General features: G+C 38.1%; 1 protein-coding gene and 1 non-coding gene across 4 annotated transcripts in view; one reads left to right on the forward strand and one right to left on the reverse strand.

Annotated features, from left to right (window-relative positions):
• Positions 1-1,669: 1,669 nt before the first annotated feature.
• The window catches only part of ZRANB3 (zinc finger RANBP2-type containing 3), a 311,788-nt gene continuing 289,696 nt past the window's right edge, over positions 1,670-23,761 (forward strand). Inside the window, exon 1 of one of the 3 annotated variants that reach the window (XM_073884606.1) lies at positions 1,670-2,296. The gene's annotated coding sequence lies outside the window, so the exon portion shown is untranslated. Of the gene's footprint in view, positions 2,297-19,326; positions 19,347-23,761 lie in introns of those variants that run through there. The other 2 variants (XM_025856866.2, XM_073884610.1) reach the window with 2 other exon arrangements.
• On the reverse strand, positions 9,336-9,438 carry LOC112813202 (U6 spliceosomal RNA). The gene has a single exon (XR_003205470.1). It is a non-coding gene; the product is annotated as a U6 spliceosomal RNA (small nuclear RNA).

Genomic DNA, 23,761 nt, shown 5'->3' on the forward strand with positions numbered 1-23,761 from the left:
GAAGCAGGTCCAATTACTCTAGTTACACTGCTATCAACTATATTAAATATTACATAGATCTTACGCTTTCAAATATTACAACTAGATTAGCTTCCAGTTAGACTTTTAACCACCTTTTCATTACTCAAAAGTTCTTGTAATCAATGACATCCAAGCTAACAGCAAAGGGTTTCTTCAGAATTACAATTTGGCAAACTATAACCATGGATACTTAGATCTATATACACGTATTTTCTGGGACATCAGATTAGAAAAATCACGTGCTATTTACTAAGCCTTACTTTTACTTAACTTGCTATCCAGGAAATTACACACGGGACAAGACAGCCTCAACAATGTTTCTACATAAAAGCAAGCTCAAAAAGCAGAGGCACTCTCCTCTGGGAAACAGAGGAGAACAGAGGAGAAAAGAGGAAAAAAGGAACAAAAAACTTCAAAAACACAGGTTTGAGCCTAAGGCTCAACCATAAGCTGTGTAAATCTGACCCCCGGGGTCCGTGGCACTGACAGTCATTCAACTTTCTTTTCAATAATCCCATTGTGCTTTTTTCTGGTACCACAGGCAAAATATGCCTACATTTTACCAACTGGTCGGAACGCCTTATTTCCTTTCTAAAAATTCTCCCGCTGCAAGGCCGGGGGCCGAGGCGTAGGGTGGGCCGGGGAGCCCGAGGCATCGGCGCCAGCCACCCGAGAGAGCAGAACCACGCACGGCACCCGCTCCTGGCAGGCCTGCTGTGGCTGGTTCCCGAGTCCCTGGGGCTGCACAGGCAGCAAGCAGCAGCCATGGCAGGGACTCGGGAACCTTTCCCCTGCCTCCTCCGCTAGGCCTCGAGGGGTTTGCTTTTCACATGGCCCCCGAGTGGGGGCGGTGGGCACAAGGTAGAGGATGCAGCTGCAGCCGCAGCCGCAGCGGCGGGCCAGGCGAGCCGGGCTCCCTCGGAACCCGACCTCCCGGCGGGCTGGCAGCAGCAGCACCTCGGCGGGGGCCTGGCTGAGGCGCCGATGGCTCGGCGGGGAAAGCCACCTTCTCACATACATCTCTCCCCTGCCTGCCTCCTTCTCCGTTAGCGCTACCGGTTGGCGGGCGGGGGAGGGGACCGAGGCGCGTTATTCCCGGGGAGCTGGAGGGGGGAGGGGAGGGCATCTCTTACCCGCGTTACTGAGGAGGAGGAGGCGGTTGGAGCGCGGCGCGGCGGGGCGACGGCGGGGCTGGGTGGGTGCAAGTAAGAGTCTTACGAAAGGGAATTAACCCCATCACCAGCCCGGACACCGGCTCCAGCGGCAGCCGCGGCTGGCAAAATCCCGCCCCTTCCCACCACGCACTAGCCCCGCCTCTTCGTTCTCGTTGAGGGGCAGTCCACAAATCATAGGTTATACATCCTCCGAGTGACATGAGGATCACCCAATCAGGCTTGAACAAACTACCTTCTCTCCACCCCTTTATCTCCTCCTGGGCCGCGGGAGAGCCGTGCCAAGTCTTCCTCCACCCTCAAGAGAAAAAGAACCAATCGGTGATAAGTAACCGCCCTTGAAGGACGCAAAAGACAACCAATGGTAAAACTAAGAGGACAGCCATTTTGCCCACTTGTAAAAAAGGCACCTTTTCCCACGAGTTGGGAGACTGAGGTGGAGGAGTTCTGTGGAGTTTTTACTAACCTGAAGATAATCGGAAAGACAACCATATTTCCTTAGGGAATATTTATAAAGCTTTCTTGGAGTGAATGAACATTTTTATCCTCCATGGGAGGGTGAAGTAAGGAATGCTGCTTAAGGGCTTGGCTCCTCCCTTTAGCGGTAACGGGTTCTAAGCCGAACACCTGGTTTCTCCAGCTTCAGTGGGGGAAGGCGGGGTTACCGCTCTGTTCGGCCTGCAGGGGACTGCATTTCCCAATCTGCTTTTCCCCCGCCGCTGTCCTTTCTTGCTTTTACTTCCCGTCGGGCGTGACGGGAATTGTAGTTCCTGGGAGATACCTATGGCACTTCATTGACCAATGAGAGGGGACAACCTTAAATGATTGGAGTTTGGAGCGGGGAACAGGTTGCAAGTGTGCGGCGAATCCTTTTTGCCACCCTAACAGAAGAGGAAGGCATAAAAGAGAAGGGTAGTCAGAGAAGAGTTTTCTCAGAACGCCGCAGGGGTTTTAGATTCCTGGTATTTGAACTCTCTTACTTTCAGTTTGTCTCTTTGAAGTCACTTCCGCCTTGGGGCGGACGCAAGCCAAACCTGTGGCGGGAGTTGGAGATACGGCTGCGAATACACCAGGTGTGGCTTTCGGAGTGGCGTGGCGGGCAAGTCAGTAGTTTCTTTCGAGAGAGATAGGAAGTTGAACGGCATGTAATTGTGTTTTAAAGAAAGAGTGGGTGAAATGGGATGCCGGTAGTTCCCAAGTCCAGAATGCCATTCTCCACCTCTAGTCTTCAATCCCAGAGTCCCATTTTTCTTATCTTTTCACTTGCTCACGATTAGATTGCACACGTGTCTTTGTGGAGGGTGCCTCTAATGTTTTTAGCCGCTTTGCGTGCATGAAGCATGGCTTTAGGTCGTCTGATTAAAAATGGTCTTAGAAGTTCTGAGCTAACAACTCCCTTATATACAAACACTATTAAAGACTGGTTGGAAGGAGATAAGCTACGGAAGGGTACAGGATTAATACTCAAAAATGGCCCATTAACATTCTTGTTTTTTTTTTTCTTCAGTAAAGCATCAGTGTTGTGGGACCTACAGTCAAAGCATTATCTCTTTTTTTTTTTTGGTAATTTTTAATTTTAATTCAAGTTTGTTAACATACAGTATTAGTTTATAATTCCCCAATATGTGCTATAGACACATAGGGAGAGAGAAATGTAAAATTCCATTCTAGAATTCTGGAACAAATGGTGGCAGTAACTTCTTTTGAAGTATTCTCTGTCACGTACATAGTATGTACTCATTGTGTTTAAAAACAAGGAAAATATAAAAAAGGAGGTCATCTGTAATACTGTTATCCAGAGGTACCACCATTAAATTTGGGTGAATATCCTTACAGATCTATTATAGATACAGACATTTGTATGAATGCTATCATACTACCTTGCTTTTTTGTAAACTTTTTTTAATTCAACAGTAGGCTGCGGATATGACTGGATGATAGATCTTAAATCATTTTTGATTGCTATCTGGTATTTCATTGTATGTCTCTAACAATCAGTTCCTACTTGATGGATGTTATTTTTGATTAACTTTTTTTGATTGTGGTAAAAAACATAAAATTACAATCTTAACCATTTTTAAGTGTATAGTACAATAGTGTCAAGTGTATGTTCCTTGTATTAAACAGATACGTGGAACTTTTTCATCTTGTAAAACTGAAACTGCACTTTTTGTACAACTCCCTTTTCCCTCTCCCACAGCCCTTGGCATCTACCATTCTACTTTTTTTGAAGAGTTAAACTACTTGAGATATCTTGTATGAGTGAACTTATGGCAGTATTGGTCCCTCTTTGACTGGCTTATTTGACTTACCATTGTATCCTCAAGGTTCATCCATGTTGTAGCGTATGACTGGATTTCCTTTTTCAAAGCTGAATAAATCCTGTGTGTGTGTATACACTACATTTTATCTGTTCCTCTGCCAATAGACATTTAGATTGCTTCTACCTCTTAGCTGTTGTGAATAATGCTGCAGCCAACATGGATGTGCACATATGTCTTCAAGATCCTGTTTTCATTTCTTTTGGATATGTGCCCAGAAGTGGGATTGTTGGGTCCATTATTAACATTTTAAAAAAATGCTCTGTGAACAAATCTTTATATGCTTGTCTGATTATCCTGTAAATCTAACTTTTTAGAAGTAGGTTATTTAACCACAAATACTCTATAATTCCTAAATTGCTCTTCAGAAAGGTTGTGCCCATTTTCTTTCTTACTAACAGTGTTTGAGAGCACCCATTTCCTATCTTTTACTCCATCCAATCAGATTGCAAAAAGTGATTCTTCATTATTTTGTTTGTAATTGAATTCTGTTGGTTGAGCATTTTTTATATGTGTAGTGTCCATTGTTTAATCTCTTTTAAGTAGCTTGTTATTGGCTATCATAATCTCTTAATTTTAAAGGAATTACTTCTTGGGTTTTTAACTCTCATATTTTGCAAGCCTTGACTCTCATTTTGAAATTTGTCTTTTTAAATTTTAATGCTGTTTTTCCATGAAATAGTTTTAATTATTTTACTTTTGAAATCTGCCTTTTTTCTTTTATAGTTTCTAGTTTATTTGTGTTGCTTAGAAAAGCATTTCTGATGCTTATAAACTAGATAAAAAATAGTATGAATATATAATTTAAAATTTGTTCTTAAATTTAATTTTACAATTTATACAAACTTGATTTTGTTTGGACTCTGTTTTTTCTCCCCCATTGTTCTGTCTTCGACTTGAACCATACACATTATCTTAATTTCTCTAACTTTAGACTATGTTTTGATATTAAGTAGGTAAAGTGTGCTTCCACTCTTCTTTTTTCGGTATTTTCTTGTTATTCTCATATTTTCTTGTATTTTTTAGATGGATTTTGGTATCGTTTTGTCAAATTAAAAGTACATCTCGGCACTTATATATTTTAATAAAGTACAAGTTTAACATATAGATACTGAATGCTACTTAATGACAAGTATTTCATTTCTTATTAATACAGAATTTTTCAGATACAGTCAAGGCTCAGTGGGGCTCTCTGTGCTTTGTGAAAACATGTTTTTATTACAGAACTGAATCTAAAAGATTATAGTTTAAGAGCATTTCCAATTTTTTAAAAATTATATGATCACTTTTTATTATAAAGGGGCTTGCATTTTACAGGTGGTTTCCAGTAGAAGTTGATGACTAATGCATGCTTATTTTTTAAAAAAGATTTTATTTATTTATTTGAAAGAGAGAGAGAGAGAGAGAGAGAGAGAGAGGGAAAACATGAGATGGGGGAGGGGCAGAGGGAGAAGCAGACTCTCTCCTGAACAGTTAGCCTGATGTGGGGCTTGATCCCAGGACTCCAGGATCATGACCTGAGCCGAAGGCACTTAACTGGCTGAGCCACCTAGGCACCCCTTCGGCATGCTTATTATAACTATCCCTCTATACTTCATAGTCTTCTCCAAGTACTTCAAAATTAGCATGTCCCCTAAACCTGTTCCTCTTCTCATTTGTTTTTTGGTCAAGAAATATTTATTGAGCACCTACTAAGAGAAGTACTAGCTAATAATCAAGAGAATGGGCTCCATGCTGCCTAGATGTGATTCTAGGTTCTGCCATGTACTTGTTGGGTGACATTGTGCAGATTAGTTAGCAATCTGTGCCTTAGTTTTCTTATCTATAAAATTGAGGTAATAGAATACCTACATCACAGGGGTGCCTCGGTGGCTCATTCGTTAGTGTCTGCCTTCGGCTTGGGTCATGATCCCGGGGTCCTGGGATCAAGCCCGGCGTCGGGCTCCCTGCTGGGCGGGAGGCCTGCTTCTCCCTCTCCCACTCCCCCTGCTTGTGTTCCCTCTCTTGCTGTGTCTCTCTCTGTCAAATAAATAAAAAATCTTAAAAAAAAAAAAAAAAAGAATACCTACATCACAGGTTGTTGTGAGGAATAAATGACTTCATATACATAAAACACATAAAATAGTGCCTGGCCTATAGTAAGTATGTGGTAGTTCTGTTAATACTGTTTATTGACCCGGCTGATGCTAGTGTGCTGTAAAATGATAAACAAGACAGTTTATGGTCTTTGATTTTATGAAGGCATTCTAATAGGTGGGAAAGACAAAATTCAAGTAAATAGATAAAAGGAATTGCTAATTATAATAAGTGCTTTAAGGAAACCAACCGATATTAAGGAAAATGTCAGGGAGTCCATTTGGGAGCTATTGCAGTATTCCAGTTGAGCAGTAATAGCTTGGGATGGCAATGGAGCTGGAAAGAAATGGATGCATTTGAGATATGCCTTAGGAATAATTAGTAATAAATGAATTTAATTTGGTGGGTAAAGGAGAGGGAGAAATCAAGAGCGAACCCAAGTTGCTGGTTTGAGTAACTTGCATGGTTGTACTATTACCGAGAGATTGGACAGGGAGCACCCAAGTTTGGTGGAGAAATAAGACTTTGGTTTTGGACATTTAGGCTAGAAATGTCTGTGAGACATCCAAAATGTCAGGTAGGTAATTAAATAGAGGAGTCTGAAGCGAAAAAATTATAAATTGTGTTACCTGGTCTATTTGTGGTAGACTTCTAAAATGTTCTTCCCACCCTCACATCTATTTTTCCATGTTTGACAAGGTAATTTTTGTAAACTAATGGCCTGATCAAAGTCTAAGAAAGGTCCCCAGTTTCTTACAGGATAAAGTCCAGACTCTTTTTTCACATGGCATATGAGAACCTCCCTAACCTGGCCTATTATTACTTCTTTACCACTTGTCACAAGCATTGTATTTTTTAGCTACGCTAAACTGCTTAGGATTTTCTGTGCTTTTGCAAATAAGGCATCTTCCTGTCTAGAATATCCTTATCTTGATTGTCCATCTGCAAACCCTGCTTTTCCTTCAAGTTTCAACTTGCATCAACATTTAATTTAATATCATAGGGGCACCTGGATTGCTTAGTTGGTTAGGTGTCTGACTTGATTTCGGCTCAGGTCATGATCTCAGGGTCCTGGGATCGAGCCCCGTATGGGGCTCTGCACCCAGTCTGCTTGGGATTCTCTCTCCCACTTCTTCTGCCCCTCCCACCATGTGCTCACTCATTCTCTCAAATAAATCTTTTAAAAAAATATTTAATATAATGTCTCTTATATAACAAGCATTTTTTTTCTCGTAAGTGAAGCCTTCTTTGATTGCTTGCTACCTTACACAGAGCAAACACATCCACTATTATATGGTATTCATATATATATATATATATATATATACTTCTTTCATAGCAGGTATTACATTGTGTTGCAATTATTTGTTTATAAGTCTTATTTCTGCCCTAGATTGGGCTAAGATGTGAGGCTGCAATGGCACAAATTCATCTTTGTATATGTGGTATTTTCTGCAATGCCTGGTACATAATGGGCACTCAAAAAGTATTTGTTGAGTGAGTGATTTTAAGAGGCAGTGTTGTATAATGGCAAAAATTCAGACTTAAAATTAGAACAATCACCGTTCCAGGCTTACTTAATATAACCAGTTGCTAACTGGTAAGAAATTATTTCACATCAATTTTCCTGAACCTCAATTTTCTTGACCTTAATGTGAGGATAATAATACTTTGTAAGTTGCTTTGAGAATTACAAGAGATTTAAAAAAAAATGTCCTCACAGGGAGGTCACTCAATAAGTGGGAAGTATTGTATCATTATTCTGAAAACAGTTGCCTATAGAATGAAAGGTTCTAGTGTCCTTGCTTTTAAAGTAATTAGATACTAGATATGGTAGTTTTTAAAGCCCCATAAATGATTTTTTAAATATATAATTTTGTAATTTACTGACATTAACTTATCATTTTAGAATATTCAGTTTTATTGACAAAAAATGTGATTTCCATTTATTTAATTTAGGTTGTAGCTTAACTGACAATTTTTAAATATAGCTACATCAGATATAAACGTAAAGAGAATGTATGCTATTATGAAAGCATTGAGTATGTTAAAATGTGACATAGGTACATTTTCAAGTCTTGATCAGATTTGAAGAGTTTCTGTGATTGAATATATGACTTTGTCTATAATCACTTTGAAAATATTTGAGTGGATAAGTAGATTTCTTCATTGACTACCTTTTGAAACTTACAATGATAAACTTTGTTTTTTTTTTTTGTGAATCTGTGGTTTCTGGAATCTATGTACTTTAAAGCAGAGTTGTCCAATAGACCTCCATATTAACCACTTGCAGGAACTGGTACTTTTTCAAGCCAAATTTATATCCCCAATAAGGAACTTGGAATTATTTCTGTTATTACATGGTTACTAACCTAGTTGGGAGAGGTATTTACTGAGGTTCCTGACTTCTAGTCCTCTTCCCTTGCCTCTATCCACCTGCCTCTTACTATTATTGGGATGGAAGGAGAGGAGGAGTGAGTAATCAGATGTTTTATCATAGGTCCTCCAAGATTTGTTAAGGCATTTCATTGTCACAGCATTTAATGGTTGTATCTATGTAGCCAAATTGCTGTACTAGTTGGAACCATTTCCACTGATTATTTTTGTTTGACTAGGATGAATTTATGAAATTTAGTTATCTGGATTAACTGAATTTGATCTTGACTTCAACAGAAGATTTGATTGATATTCTGTAGTAGGAAGAATTTTCCATATGTAGGTATCCTTTCTATCTTAGAACTCTTTTTTTAAATCACAAATTATTTATTTTATTCATTCAACAAATACTGGTAGAGAATGTGCACAGTGTGCTAGGGACAGGAAGGAATACAAAGTTGAATCGGGCATGGCTCCTAGCCTCATGGGAGGTAGGAATTACATATGCTATAAAAAAAAGGAGTATGTGAGACAGCTGTCTTCTTAGCTGGGCGAGCAAAGAAGGTTCTTTAGAGAAGGGGACCCAGTTACTGAGGGAAGAACAATGCCAGCATGGGAAGAGCACCGGCAAAGAGATGACTCTTCAGGGTGTTCTAATACCCTAATATTCTAATAGGAAGCCTTAATCTATATTCAATAAACAACCCTCCCTCTAATCTTAATCACTCTGCAAACTGCGTCCCCAATTTCCCTGATAAAACTTGAATTTGACTTACTGTCTTTCTATCTACTTAGGGTGATTTCTGCATTTGAATGTTTAGCCCAATTGACACAACATGCTAGTTTCTTAGTTCCTGGACTGCTGTGAATTTGATTTCCACACTAGTTCAGCCATGCACTCCTATGGTCCTACTTTATACTTCCTCATCTCTACGAACTACTCTACCTCTAGACTCTCTAATCATGGTACCCCTGTCCTTTGAAACTTGAATGTAACAAATAATATTGAGTGCTTGGTGCCAGGCAGCTCTAGGTGCATGGAATACACCAGGAAACAAAACAGACAAGAATCTTTGTCCTTTTGGAGCTTATACCCTCATAGGGAAAGAGAAACAAAAACTGCAATAGGAAACTAAATCATATAGTGTCTTACAAAGTGATAAGTGCTGTCAAGAAAGAAAACGTAGGGTAAGGTAGAGATAATAAGGAGTTGCAATTCTTGTTTGTTTTTGTTTTTAAATTTTTAAACTTTTATTCTGAAATAGTTTAAGACATACAGAAAGTCACAAGAATAGTGCCAAGAACTCCCATATGCCCTTGACCCAGAATCACATATTGTTGCCACATTTACTTTAAAATTCTTTCTTTGAAAAATATGTAACAATTCATGAATTTGTGTGTCATCCTTGGGCATAGGTCATGCTAATCTTCTCTGTATCGTTCCAATTTTAGTATATGGGCTGCTGAAGCAAGTGTGAAAGTTGAAATTTTAAATAAGGTAGTCAGATTTTAAATTTGACATTTCAGAAAAGAAGGAATCAAGAGAAGTAGCCATGTAGATAATTGGGGGAAGAGTGGTATAAGCAAGTGGACCAGCTAGTGCAGAGTCCAAAGCAGGAACATTTAAGAACATCATTGTGACAGAGAAGAAAAAGTGAAGGAGGGACAGTAGTAGGAGTGGGAGCAGATTGTAGAAGGGCTTATAAACCTTTTTATTTCCAAATCAGGGCCTTTGTGTATGCTTCTCATCTGGTTATTGTTTATTCTTTATGTCTCAGCTTTGATGTATGTATCTCTTAGGAAGCCTTCCAAACCTTCAAATTTGAAAACTGAATTTTTGTTTTATGCTTCCTTAACACCTAGTACTCTCCCTATAGTATTTTTCAAAACTACATCTATTTTTTTATTGTTATGTTTCCAGAGCCTGGTGCAGTGTCTGCTCCATGTCAACACCCAAATATATTTTTGTTGAATGCGTGAGAGAATGAAATTCAGAAATAAGATTCATTAGATACTTGTTTTTTAACTGAAATTCTTTTCAGGACAAATATTTTGACTGTTTAAGATAGATATTTTCACTGTGATTTAGCTCTGAAGCAGAGTTGGTGCATTCCTGTGTTGAAAAGGAAGCAGAGACCCAGGTATACGTTTTACTTGTCAGTGGCTACATAATCTTAGAGTATTATCTTTGTGGACCTCATTCTCCTGCACTTTGAGATCCATTGCTATGTGTTAAGCTAGAGTGTTTTCCCATTTTTTTAAATTAAACTTTTTATTTTGAGATCATTGTAAATTCACATACTGTTGTGAGAGATAATGCAAAGAGATCCTGCATACGTTTTACCCAGTTTTCCTCAATGGTAACATCTTAAAAAACTATAGTACAATATCACAACCAGGATATTGACATAATTAAGATAGAGAACAGTTGCATCCCACAGGGATATCTCATGTTGCCTTTTTATAGCAACCATCACTTCTGTCCCTCTCCACCTTCACCCCTGGCAACTAGTAATCCCTTCTTCACTTCTATAATTTTATCATTACAGGAACGTTATATAAATGGAATCAAACAATATGTAAACTTTAAAGATTGGCTTTTTTTCACTCAGCATAATTCTCTGGAGATTGATCCAGATTGTTGTATCAGTTGTGCCTCTTTTTTGTGAATAGTGTTCCATGATATGGATGTACCACAGTTTGACCATTCACTATGAATATAATAGTTCTTTCTAGTGTTTGGCTGTTAAGAATAAAACTACTGTAAACATTCATGAATAGTTGTTTTTTTGTGTATGTGTATTTTTTGTTTGTTTGTTTTTGTGGACATAAGTTTTGATTTCTTTAGGATAAATGTCCAGGAGTACCATTGCTGAGTCAGATGGTAGTTGCATGTTTAGTTATTTAAGAAATTGTCGAACAATTTTTCCCAGTGATCGCATACCCCATCTTCCTAGGAGCATACATACATCAGACAGGATTTGTTTTTTTGTTTGTTTTAAAGATTTTACTTATTGGGTGCCTGGGTGGCTCAGTTGGTTAAGCGACTGCCTTCGGCTCAGGTCATGATCCTGGAGTCCCAGGATCGAGTCCCGCATCGGGCTCCCTGCTCGGCAGGGGGTCTGCTTCTCCCTCTGACCCTCTTCTCTCTCATGCTATCTCTCATTCTCTCTCTCTCAAATAAATAAAAACTTAAAAAAAAATTTTATTTATTTGAGAGAGAGAGAGAGACAGAAGGAACGGGGGGAGGGACAGAGAGACAAGTGGACTCCCTGCTGAGCAGGGAGTTGAACACTGGGCTCAGTCCCAGGGCCCTGGGATCCTGACCTGACCTAAAGGCAGACGTTAGCCAACTGAGCCACCCAGGCGCCCTGTTAGTTTGTTTGACTTTTGCTTGTGTTTTAATTCTTTGGATGAAGATTTACTTCTTTTTAGGCTTTGTAGCCATACAAGCTTACATCTGAATCCTGGCTTTCTCACTCACTGTGTCATAGTTTCCTCATTAGGGAAGAAAAAAAATACTTGTTTCATAAAGTTCTTAGGAGGATTAAATGAGACAGTATGTGTTCCAATTCTTGGCAAAAAGAAGACACTGTGATAGGCACTCCAAAAATAATCAGTTTTCTCCCCCACCTTCAGAACTAATACCTGTTTTTGCTGATGTTCATGTTGTTTTAGTGACATGTCACATCATCTCAAGAGTTTGTTTATATTATAATCAGTTCCAGTCTGTTAACAGGATTATCACTTCTTTGTTTTATGTCTCGTTTAATTTTACTAAACATCTCTTAGAATTTTTGTTTACAGTTCTTGAATTTCTTTTTATTAGGCTTATTTCTAAAATTTGAATTTTTTGATGCTCTTGAGAATGGTTTTAGTTTAAAATTTTATTTTCTGCTTTTTGTTTATATAGAGGAACACAGTTGACTCTGTGTATTGGTTATGTATTCATTAATCTTACTAAATTTGCTTATAAACCTACTAGTTATATATAAGTTATTTTTATTCTGTGTACATAATCCTGCTATGTCATCTGTTATAATTTAATTTTTTTACTTTATATTTTTAATTGAAATATAGTTGACACAAATGTTACATTGGTTTAGGGCATACAATATAATGATTTGACAAGTCTATACATTATGCTATGCTCACCACATAGCTTCATGCAACTTTAATTATCATGCAACTTTAATTATAATACCATTGACTATACTCCTTATGCTGTGTCTTTTATCCCTGTGACTTATTTGTTCCATTACTAGAAACTTGTGTCTCCTGCTGTCCTACACCCATTTTGCTTATGCCTCCCTCCCACCCCTGCCACTACATCCATTGGTGTGTTCTATTTATGGGTCTGTTTCTGCTCTTGCTTGTTTGTTTATCCATTTGTTTTGTTTTTTAGATTCCACATATAAGTGAAATCACAAAGTGTCTTTCTTTGTCTGACTTACTTCACTTAGTGTAGTACTCTTTTGGTCCATCCGTGTTGCAAATGGCAAGATTTCATCCCTTTTTATGGCTGAGTAATAGTCCATTGTATATATACCCAACTTGTTTACTCATTTATTTATTGAGGAACACTTGGGTTTCTTCCATATCTTGGTTATTGTAAGTAATGATGCAGTAAACATAGGGTGCATATATCTTTTTGAGTTAGTGTTTTTGTTTTCTTTGGGAAAATACCCACTAGAGGAATTACTGGATCATATGGTAATTCTCTTTTTAATTTTTTGAGGAACCTCCATACTGTTTCTCACAGTGGCTGCAGCAATTGCAATAGTGTGTGAGGGTTCCTTTCTCTCTGTGTCCTCGCCAACACATTATTTCTTATCTTTTTGATTCTAGGTATTCTGACAAGGTTAAAGTGATAATTCATTGTGATTTTGATCTGCATTTCCCTGATGATTAGTGATGTTGAGCATCTTTTCATGTGTCTGTTGGCCATCTGTATGTCTTCTTTAGAAAAATGTCCATTCAGGTCCTCTGCCCATTTTTAATCAGATTTATTTGTTTTTTCAGTTGAGTTGTATAGGTTCTTTATATATTTTGGATATTAATGCCTTACCAGATAGATCTTTTGCAGATATCTTTTCCCATTTACTAGGTTGCCTTTTCATTTTGTGGATGGTTTCCTTCCCTTTTTATTTTGTTATAGTCCCGATCCCTTGTCTGAGGAGACATATCTAGAAAAATATTGCGAAGTCAAAGAAATTACTGCCTATGTTTTCTTCTAGGAGTTTTATGGTTTCATTTCTCACATTTAGGTCTTTAATCCATTTTGAGTTTATTTTTGTGTATGATGTGAGAAAGGGGTCCAGTTTCATTCTTTTGCATGTAGCTGTCTAGTATTCCCAGCACCATTTATTGAAGAGACTGTCTTTTCCTTATTATGGATTGTTGCCTCCTTTGTCATAGATTAGTTGACCATATAAGCATGGGTTTATTTCTGGACTTTCTTTTCTGTTCTGATGATCTAGGTGTCTTGTTTTTGTGCCAGTACCATACTGTTTTGATTACTATAGCTTTGTAGTATATTTTGAAATCTGGGACTGTAATACCTCCAGCTTTGCTCTTTCTCAAGATTGCATTGGTTGTTCGGGGTCTTTTGTGGTTCCATACGAGTCTTAGGGTTATTTGTTGTAATTCTGTGAAAAATGCCCTTGGTATTTTGATAGGGATTGCATTGAATCTGTAGATCGCTTTGGGTAGTTGGGACATTTTAACAATATTCTTCCAGTGAATGAGCATGGAGGGTCTTTCTATTTGTGTCATCGTTAATTTCTTCATCAGTATTTTATAGTTTTCAGAGTAAGTCTTTGATCTTTGTGGTTAAGTTTATTTCTAGGTATTTTATTCTTTTTACTGGGATTGTTTTAATTTTTCTTTCTGCTACTTTGTTATTAGTGTATAGGAATGCAACTGATGTATGTATATTAATTTTGTAACCCTCAACTTTACCAAATTCATGCAACTGATGTATGTATATTAATTTTGTAACCCTCAACTTAACCAAATTCATGTATTTTAATAGTTTTATGGAGAGTCTTTAGAATTTTCTTTAAAGATTTTATTTATTAGAGAGAGAGAGAGTGCACATGAGCGGGGGGGGGTGCAGAGAGAGGGAGAAGGGCAAGCAGATTCCCTGCTGAGCACCAAGCCCATCGCAGCACTCGATCCCAGAACCTGAGATCATGACCTGAGCTGAAGTCAGACGCTTAACTGACAGAGCCACCCAGGCACCCCTGGAGTCATTAGAGTTTTCTATGTGTAGTATCAGGTAATCTGCAAATAGTGACAAGTTTACTTCTTCCTTAGAAATTTGGATACCTTTAATTTATTTTTCTTGTCTGATTGCTGTGGCTAAGATTTCCAATATTATGTTGAATTAAAGTGGTGAGAGCAGACATGCTTGTCTTGTTCCTGATCTTAAAGGAAAAGCTCTTTGTTTTTCACCATTGAGTATGATGTTAGCTATGGTTTTTTCATATATGGCCTTTATTATGTTTAGGTATGGTCCATATAAACCTATTTTGAGAGTTTTTATTGTGAACAGATGTTGGTTTTTGTCAAATGCTTTTTCTGCATCTATTGGGATTGAACAAATGATTTTTATCCTTAATTTTGTTGATTGTGGCATATCACACTGATTGATTTGCTAATATTGAACCATTATTATGTCCCCGGAATAAATCCTCTTGATTGTGGTGACTCATCCTTTTAATGTATTGTGAATGTGGCTTGCTAATACTTTGTTGAAGATTTTTGCATCTGTGTTCAGGGATATAGTAGTTTTCTTTTTTTAGTAGTGTCTTTGGTATCAGGGTAATGCTGCCTCATAGAATGAATTTGGAAGTTGTTGGTTTTTTTTTTCTGGACTAGTTTGAGGAGAACAGGTATTCATTCTTCTTTAAATATTTGGTAAAATTTGCCTGTGAAGCAATCTGGTGTTGGCCTTTTGTTTGTTGGGAGCTTTTTGATTACCAGTTTAATTTTCTTACCATTAATTATCTGTTCAGATTTTCTATGTCTTCCTGATTCAGATTTGGGACATTGTGTATCTAGGAATTTATCTGTTTCTTCTACATTGTCCACTTGTTGGCATAATTTTTTATAGTATTCTCTTACAATTCTTTGTAATTTTGTGGTGTTTAATGTTACTTCTCCTCTTTCATTTCTCATTTTTTTTTCTCCTGTTTGATTTTGTTTTTTGATAAGTCTGGCTAAAGGTTTTTCAATTTTGTTTATCTTTTCTAAGAACCAGTTCTTAGTTTTATTGATCTTTTCTATTTTTTTGTTAAGATTTTAGTCTCTGTTTCATTTATTTCTATTCTGATCTTTATTAATTCCTTTCTCCTACTAACTGTGGGCTTTCTTAGTTCTTATTCTAGTTCCTTTAGTTGTAAGTTTAGATTGTTTCTTTGAGATTTATATTGTTTCTTGAGGTAGACCTGTATCACTAAATATTTTCCTCTTAGAACTGTTTTTTCTGTGTCCCAAAAACTTTGGACCATTGTGTTTTCATTTTCATTTGTCTCCATGTATTTTTTAATTTCTTCTTTGGTTTCTTTGGTGACCTATTGGCATATCTTAGCTTCCACCTATTTGTGTTTTTTCCAGTTTTTTCGTGTGATTAATTTCTAGGTTCATACTGTTGTGGTAAAAAAAGATGCATGATATGATTTCAGTCTTCTTCAATTTATTGAGACTTGTTTTGTGGCCTAAGATGTGATCTGTCCTGGAGAATGTTCCCTGTGCACTTGAAAAGAATGTGTATTTTGCTGTTTGGGGATCAGATGTTCTTTATGTATCTGTTAAGTCCTTCTGGTCTAATTCAAAGGTGGTGTTTCCTTATTGGTTTTCTGCTTGGATGAACTATCCATTGATGTAACTGAGGTGTTAAAGTATCCTACTATTACTGTATTACTGTGAATTTCTCCCTTTATCCGTATTAACTCTTGTGTTATGTGTTTTGGTGCTCCATCATTGGGTGCATAGATGTTTACAATTGTTATATCCCCTTTTGAATTGTCCCCTTTATCATTATGTAGTGTCCTTTTTTGTCTCTTGTTATATTCTTAGTTTTAAAGTCTGTTTTGTCTGTTAGAAGTATTGCTGCCTTGCTTTTTTCTCACTTTATTTGCATGGACTATCTTTTTCCTTCCTTTAGCTTTCATTTTCTATGTGTTTTTAGGTCTGAAGGGAGTCTCTCTCTTTTTTTTTTCAAAGATTTATTCATTTGACAGAGAGAGCACAAGCAGTGGGAGCGGGGAAGGGAGAAGTGGGCTCCCTGCTGAGCAGGGAGCCCAATGTGGGGCTTGATCCCTGGATTCTGGGATCATGACCTGAGTTGAAGGCAGACACTTAACGGACTGAGCCATCCAGGCACCCCTCTGAAGGGAGTCTCTTGTAGGCAGTGTATAGATGGCTCTCTCTCTCTCTTTTTTTTAAATTTTCTGCCCCCCTTTGTCTTTTGATTATATCATTTAATCTATTTACGTCTAAAGTAATTATTACTAGGCATGTGTCTATTGCTGTTTTGTTAATTGTTTTTAGTTGTTTTTGTAGGTCTTCTCTATCCTTTTTTCTTCTTTTGCTCTCTTTCCTAGTGATTGATTATTTTCTGTAGTGTTATGCTTGGCTTTCTTTCTCTTTAATTTTTGTGTATTTATTATAGGCATTGTGTTTGTGGTTACCATGAGGTTCAGATGTAGTATTCTAAATATATAGCAGTCTATATTAACTTGATGGTCACTTAAGCTTGAATACATTGATGTCACAACGCTGAGGTCATGACCTGAGCCAAAATCAAGAGTTGGATGCTTAACAGACTGAGCCACCCAAGTGCCCCTTATTTTTCATATTTTTATTTGTAATTTTCTTCTAATTATGAACTTTCCTTTTCCACTTAAATAATTCCCTTTAAGATTTCTTTTAAGGATGCTTGAGTGGTGATATACTCCTAGCTTTTGTTTATCTGGCAATTCTATCTCTACTTCAATTCTGAATGATAATCCTCCTGGATAGACTATTTTTGGTTGTAGGTTTTTTTCCTTTGAGCATTCTGAATATATCATGCCACTCATTTCTGGTCTGTAAAGGTTTTGCTGAGAAATCAGCTAACGGCCTTAGAGTGTTTCGCCTGTGTGTAACTTACTTATTGCTGATTTTAAAGTTCTGTCTTTATCTTAAACCTTTGATATTTTAATTATTATATGTCATAGCGTGCACCGTCTTGGGCTATCTTTTTTGGAACTCTCTATGCTTACTGAATCTGAATGTCTGGTTCCTTCCCAGGTTAGGGAAGTTTATGTCTATTATTTTTTCAATCAAGTTCTCTACCTTTTCCTTTCTTCTTCTTCTGGGACCCCTATAATGTGATTGTTTATTTGGTCTTGTCTAAGAGAACCTTTACCTTATCCTCATTTTTAAAATTATTGTGCTTTGAATTTGTTTTTTGCTGTTCATCTCAGGTATTTTCCAAACCCTGTCTTCCAGATCACTGATCTGTTCTTCTGCATCCTCTAATGTTTTGTTGATTCCCTCTAGTGTAATTTTTATTTCACTTATTATATTCCTCAATTCTGATTGGTTATTTTTTTATATTTTCTCTTTGTCAAAATTATTAATTTTTTCCACTTTTCCATGTGGTAAGCATTTTTATGGTCATTACTTTAAACTTTTATCAAGCATATTGCTTTTGTTTTGTTTCATTTGGAGCATATTCCTCTGTCTCCTCGTTTTGCTTGACTTTCTGTATTTGTTTCTAATGATTAGGTGGAACAGTTGATTCTGTAATTGTCCCCTGTGAAGACTGTGTGTGCCTGGTGACTTTGGCTGGCCAGCTGGAGCTGTGTTTGGGGTGCACTGGGGCTCCTGGGACAGTCTGTACTTGTGCTGACCTGATATGATGGCCTGAGCTGAAGTGGGCATACGTTGGGGTGGTTTCAGGGCTCTTTGTGCAGGGGGCACCCTGGCAGGACAGCTAACGTTGAAATGCATGCTATCCGGAGTGTCCTGGGACTGTGCAGAGGGTGCCTTGGTAGGACAGCTAAAGCTGAAGTGGGTGCGGGCCAGTACTGTCCCTGGGTTCTCTGCACAAAGGGCACTCTGGCAGGGTAGCTGAAGGTGAAGTGTCCCAGGGTTTGCTGCATAGAGGGTGCCCTGGTGGGGCAGCTGGAGCTGAGGCAGGGTGCAGGCCAGGGTGTCCCTTGTGCTACATGCAGGGGCACCTTGGTTGGATAGCTATAGCTGAAGTATGCATGGGCTGGGGCATTTCCTAGGGCTCTCCATGTAGCTGGTGCCCTGGGAGGACAGTTGAACCTGAAGTGGGTGCAAGCCAGGATGTCCTGGGATGCGTAGCACAGGGGATTCCCTGGTGGGGTGACTGGAGCTGAGACTAGTAGAAGCTAGAATGTTCTGCTGTGCTCATGCAGGGGGTTGCCCTGGCAAGGTGGCTGGAAACTTTGTGGGGTTGGGACAGTGATGTCCTGCTGCATTCCATTTAGGTGGTGCCCTTGGCAGGTAGCTAAAACTGATGTGGACATGGGCTGGGGATTTCTGGAACGCTCTGTGGGGGGGGTGCCTTGCATGGGTGGCTGGAGCCTAAGCAGGGGTGATCCGGGAGGTCCTGGAGCACTCTGTACCAGGGCTGCCTTAGCAAGCTTTCTGGAGCTGGAGCCAGAGTGGTGTGGGCCTGGGGTGTTCTGGGGTGCTTCCGTCCTATATCACCTTGGCAGTATGGCTGGAATTGTAAGCAAGTGCTGACCAGGAGTGTCCTTGTGTGTGCTGCTCTGGGGCTGTTTTCGTGGGATGGCTGGGCCTGGTGTGGGCTAGGGACCCATGGCTCACTGAGCAAATAAGCTACATAGGGCTCCCAGACCCTGCTCCTGTTTGCTATCATTCTATATCCACTATCAAAGTGGATATAGAATGTAAACTGTGATGCTCTCTAGCTCCTCCATCCTGGAGAGAATTCCAGCAGCTCCCTTGCTGTTTGATGGAGATCTATGGCTGGATATTTTACAAACTAGCTTCTCTTTGAAACCCTGACATTTTCTTCTGTGCCCAGGGCATCCGGGGCTGCTATGGGCCAGGGACCCTGTGGTCACTAATGTGGTAGGCTGGGTATTAACACCTGGGCCCTGCTGCCATCTGTACTCTCAAGGTGGAAGATGTGCGTAAATGTGGGGTTTGCCAGCCTCTCATACTTGGAGAGAGTTCCAGCAGCTCCACCATTCAGCGGGGTTCTAGAGCTAGTTCCTTTATATTGTAGTTGCCCTTTTAAACTGTCGCTTTTTTTTTTTTCTGTGCCCCAGGGTAGAAGAATCTGCTCTGTCTTTCAGTCTTATCCCTTACACTGCAGATTGCAGCATCAGAGGTGGGATTTCCTTTGTTACCATGTCTTCATCTCTCTTGCCTTTCTCTATGTGGTCTATCTTTTGTTATATAGAAGTTGTTCACTCACCCCTCAGTTCTTCAGGAGGAGTTGTTCTGTAGTAAATAGGTGTAGAATTGGTGTGTCCATGGAGGAGATGAGTTCAGGATCTTCTTACATTGCTGTCTTGGACTGGAACCAAATTTTAATTTTTTTTCCTCTTCTTTCTTTGTCCTTTTCCTTTTGTCTTATTCAACTGAGGTGATTCCACTATTAAATAAAATTGGCAATAACAGGCATATTTATGTTTTTTATGACCTTGCAGGGAAAGCTTTCAACATTTTACCTTAAGTATGATGTTTGCTGAAGGTTTTTGGTAAAAACTTGTATCATATTAAGGAAGTTCTCTTCTGTTTTTCCTATGTCGGGTAGCTTTTGTTGTAAATGAATTTCAAATTTTATCAAATGCTTGTTTCGCCACTGTTGAGATGACTGTACAACTTCTTTATTTTGTTATTTTTGAGAATTACATTGATTGAACTTTTTTCACAGTGCATTTTTTAACAGCTTAATTGAGATGTAACGCACATACCGTAAAATTCACTTACTTTGTAATTCTGTGAGTTTTGTTATATTCATAGAGTTTTGGAACCATCATCACAATCTAATTTTAGAACATTTTCATCACTTTAAAAAAAAACCCGGTACTCATTATCAATTGCTCTCTGTTCTCTGCCATCCTGCTCTTCCCAGCCCCTGTCCCGAGTCTAACCCTAGGCAGCTACTCATTTACTTTATGTCTGTATGAATTTGCCTAATCTGGACCTTTAATATAAATGGAATTACACAATATGTGGTTCATTGTGACTGGCTTCTGTCACTTAGTGTAATGTTTTCAGTGTTCATCCATGTTATAGCATATATCAGTGTTTCATTGCATTGTATTGTCAAATAATACTCCATTGTTATGGATACACTATATTTTCTTTACCAGTTCATCAGGTGATGGACATTTTGTTTTTTTCCCATTTTTACTTTTATGAATAATACTGCTGTGAAAATTTGTATGCAAGCTTTTGTGTGCATGTGTTTTTGTTTCTTTTGGGTGTATACCTAGAGGTAGAATTTCCAGGTCTTATGGTAAGTAATTATGTTTAACATTTTGATGAACTGCCAGACCGTTTTCTACAGTGCTACATTTTTATACATTTCCACAAGGTGTTTGAAGGTTCTAATTTCTCTACACTTTTGTCAACACTTGTTACTATCTATCATTTTTCTTTTAGCCATCCTACTGAGTGTGAAGTGTCTTATTTTGGTTTTGATTTGCAGTTTCCTTACTACTAATGGTGTTGAACATCCTTTTGTGTGCTTATTGGCCATGTGTATACCTTCTTTAGAGAAATGTGTATTCAGATCTTTTGCCCATTTTTCAATTGGATTTTTTTTATTATTCAGTTGTAATTCTTTATTTTTGTCAGACATAATGTACAAATATTGTCTCCCCTTCTTTGAGCTGTCTTCATTCTCTTGATTTGTAGCTGTAAAGTTTTTAATTTTGGTGAAGTCCAGTTTATCTATTTTGTTGTTGCTTTTAGTTTTGGCTTTGTAGCTAAGAAACCGTCGCATAACCCAACGTCATGAAGATTTATTCTTTTACTTTCTTTTAAGAGTTTTTCCATTTTGCCTACTACATTTTAGTCTTTGATCCATTTTGAGTTAATTTTTATGTATGGTGTTAGTTAGGGGTCCAAGTTCATTCTTTTGTATCAGGATATCTAGTTGCTCTAGTGCTATTTCTTGGAAAGACTGTTCTTTTCCTGTTGAATTGTTTTGGCACCCCTGTGAAAAATGAACTAACCGTAAATGTAAGAGCTTATTTCTGGACTCTAAAATCTATTCCATTGATCTATCATCATGCTAGTACTACACTGTCTCAGGTAGCTTTGTGCTAAGTTTCACAACCAGGAAGTATAAGTCCAAGTTTGTTCATTTTCAAGATTATTTTGGGTTTGATTGAGTTTTGAAAGTTTAACTAGGCTTGTGTTCCTAAAATAAGCCCATTTTATTTTATTTTATTTTCCCTAAAATAAGCCCATTTTACATGTCTTGATATTTTAGGCTTTTAATTTATTGCTGTCTTTGGTTTGCTAATATTTTGTTTACCCATGAATATGAGAAAATGGCTTGTGTGTGTGTATGTGTACTCACATGTGTATGTTTGTATTGTGATTGTCAAATCAGTGTGTTTCTCCCAACCTGATGGGGGCCCTCAAATGTGGGGTGATGACGATTGGGTGGGGGCTTTTGGTATGGGTGGTGAAAGAATTCACCTGAGGCAGGACAAAGGAGATAAAAGTTTATTAAATACACCACAAGGGAGCAAGGGGCAGGACAGCAGAGGAGAGACTGCGATGAGGCAGTGGTTGAGGGCTGTTTTTAAAGGGGGAAGGTGAGGAGGTATTGGGATATATGGAATTTTCCCTTTTTTGGTAAATGTATTAGTACTCCATTGGTCAGTTAGGGCTGATGGATATTTTGAGGTGGGTTTCCTGATGGGCCTGTCTGTATTCAGCTAGGTGGTCCCTGTGGGCTCTTTTGCCTTGCTCTACATTCCATTGCTCAAGCCTGTTGTCTAAAAGCAGCCTCTACTGGACACCTGGGTGGCTCAGTCAGTTTAATGTCTGCCTTTGGCGCAGGTCATGATCCCAGGATTCTGGGATTGAGTCCCGCATCAGGCTCCTTGCTCATCAGGGAAACTGCTTCTCTCTCTGCCTGCTGCTTCCCCTGCTTGTGCTCTCTCTCTGACAAATAAATAAAATCTTAAAAAAAAAAATAAAAGCAGCTTCTACAATCAAGTTTAGGCTGGCTTCATAGATTGAGCTTGAAAGGAATACATCTGTCATTCACTAAATGGCTCAAGTTTGTATATTGGGTTCTTCAAATCTTCCATATCCTTTTTATATTTTTAATCTGCTTATATAATCAATTACTGAAAGAAATATATCAGAATCTTCCACTGTAATTATAGATTTAGCTATTCTCCTTTCTCAGATTTTCCTTTTGTTTTTGTGTATTTGCATTATATTTTTTATATATTTTAAGGCAATGTTTATGTTTTTAGTAAGCTAAACCTTTTATCATTATAAAATACCCTTTATTTCTTTTTTTTTTAAGATTTTATTTATTTATTTGAGAGAGAGAGAATGAGAGATAGAGAGCACGAGAGGGAGGAAGGTCAGAGGGAGAAGCAGACTCCCTGCCGAGCAGGAAGCCCGATGTGGGACTCGATCCTGGGACTCCAGGATCATGACCTGAGCCGAAGGCAGTCGCTTAACCGACTGAGCCACCCAGGCGCCCAAAATACCCTTTATTTCTAATAATGCTCTTTAGCCAATATTTGTTGCCTTATGTTAATAAAACTATACCAGCTCTATTTTGGTATGTATGTCTTTTTTCATTCTTTTCCATTCAGTGTTTAAGATGTGTCTTTTTAAAGCAGCATATACTGATTTTTAAATCCAGTATGATAATCTTTTTCTTTTAATTGTCATTTTACTTCATTTCTATTTAATGTGTCTTCTAGTCACTGATTCTTTTTGTCTATATCTATATCTACTGCTTATTTTATCCAACAAATTCTTTTTTTAAATTAAATTAAATTAAAATTTTTAAAGATTTTTTATTTATTCATTTGATAGAGACATAGCAAGAGAGGGAACGCAAGCAGGGGGAGTGAGAGAGGGAGAAGCAGGCTTCCTGTGGAGCAGGGAGCCTGATGTGGGGCTCGATCCCAGGACCCTGGGATCATGACCTGAGCTGAAGGCAGATGCTTAGCGATTGAGCCACCCAGGTGCCCTATAAATTAAATTTTATTTTTGAGTAATCTCTACACCCAGCGTGGGTCTTGAAATTACAACCCTCAGACCAAGAATTGCATGCTCTACTGACTGAGCCAGCCACACATCCCTCATTGAACAAATTCTTAATTAAAAAAATAAAAATAACAAAATCATCTCCTCAAAGTCCATAGTTTCTCTGAGCAGCCATTTGGTTTTTATTTCCAAATAAATTTATTAGTACTGTATTTCAACAATAGCTGATTCTCCTCAACAGAATTCTAATATTTATTTAGGAATATATCAGTAAATTCCATTTGAATTTATCTTGTTTCCAATTGATTATAAAAATGCCATCTTGATCTTAAATAAAATATTGAAAATGAAAACTTCCCTTTATTCACTTCTCAAGTGTTGTTTATCAAGAGAATTGCTTAGAAAATGAGTTCTGCTAGATTTTGCTTTCACTAAACTTCCCTAGCCAATGATTTTAATTTTGATAATTTTAATAACATGGTATTAAAAGGTAAATATTGCTTGTTCCATCTTACCAGCTCCCCCAACCTTACTAAAAAATAA

The sequence above is a fragment of the Callorhinus ursinus genome, unplaced genomic scaffold (genome assembly GCF_003265705.2).
Source record: "Callorhinus ursinus isolate GAN/ISIS: 27379988/994484 unplaced genomic scaffold, GSC_fseal_2.0 scaffold2, whole genome shotgun sequence".
Taxonomy (NCBI): Eukaryota; Metazoa; Chordata; class Mammalia; order Carnivora; family Otariidae; genus Callorhinus; species Callorhinus ursinus.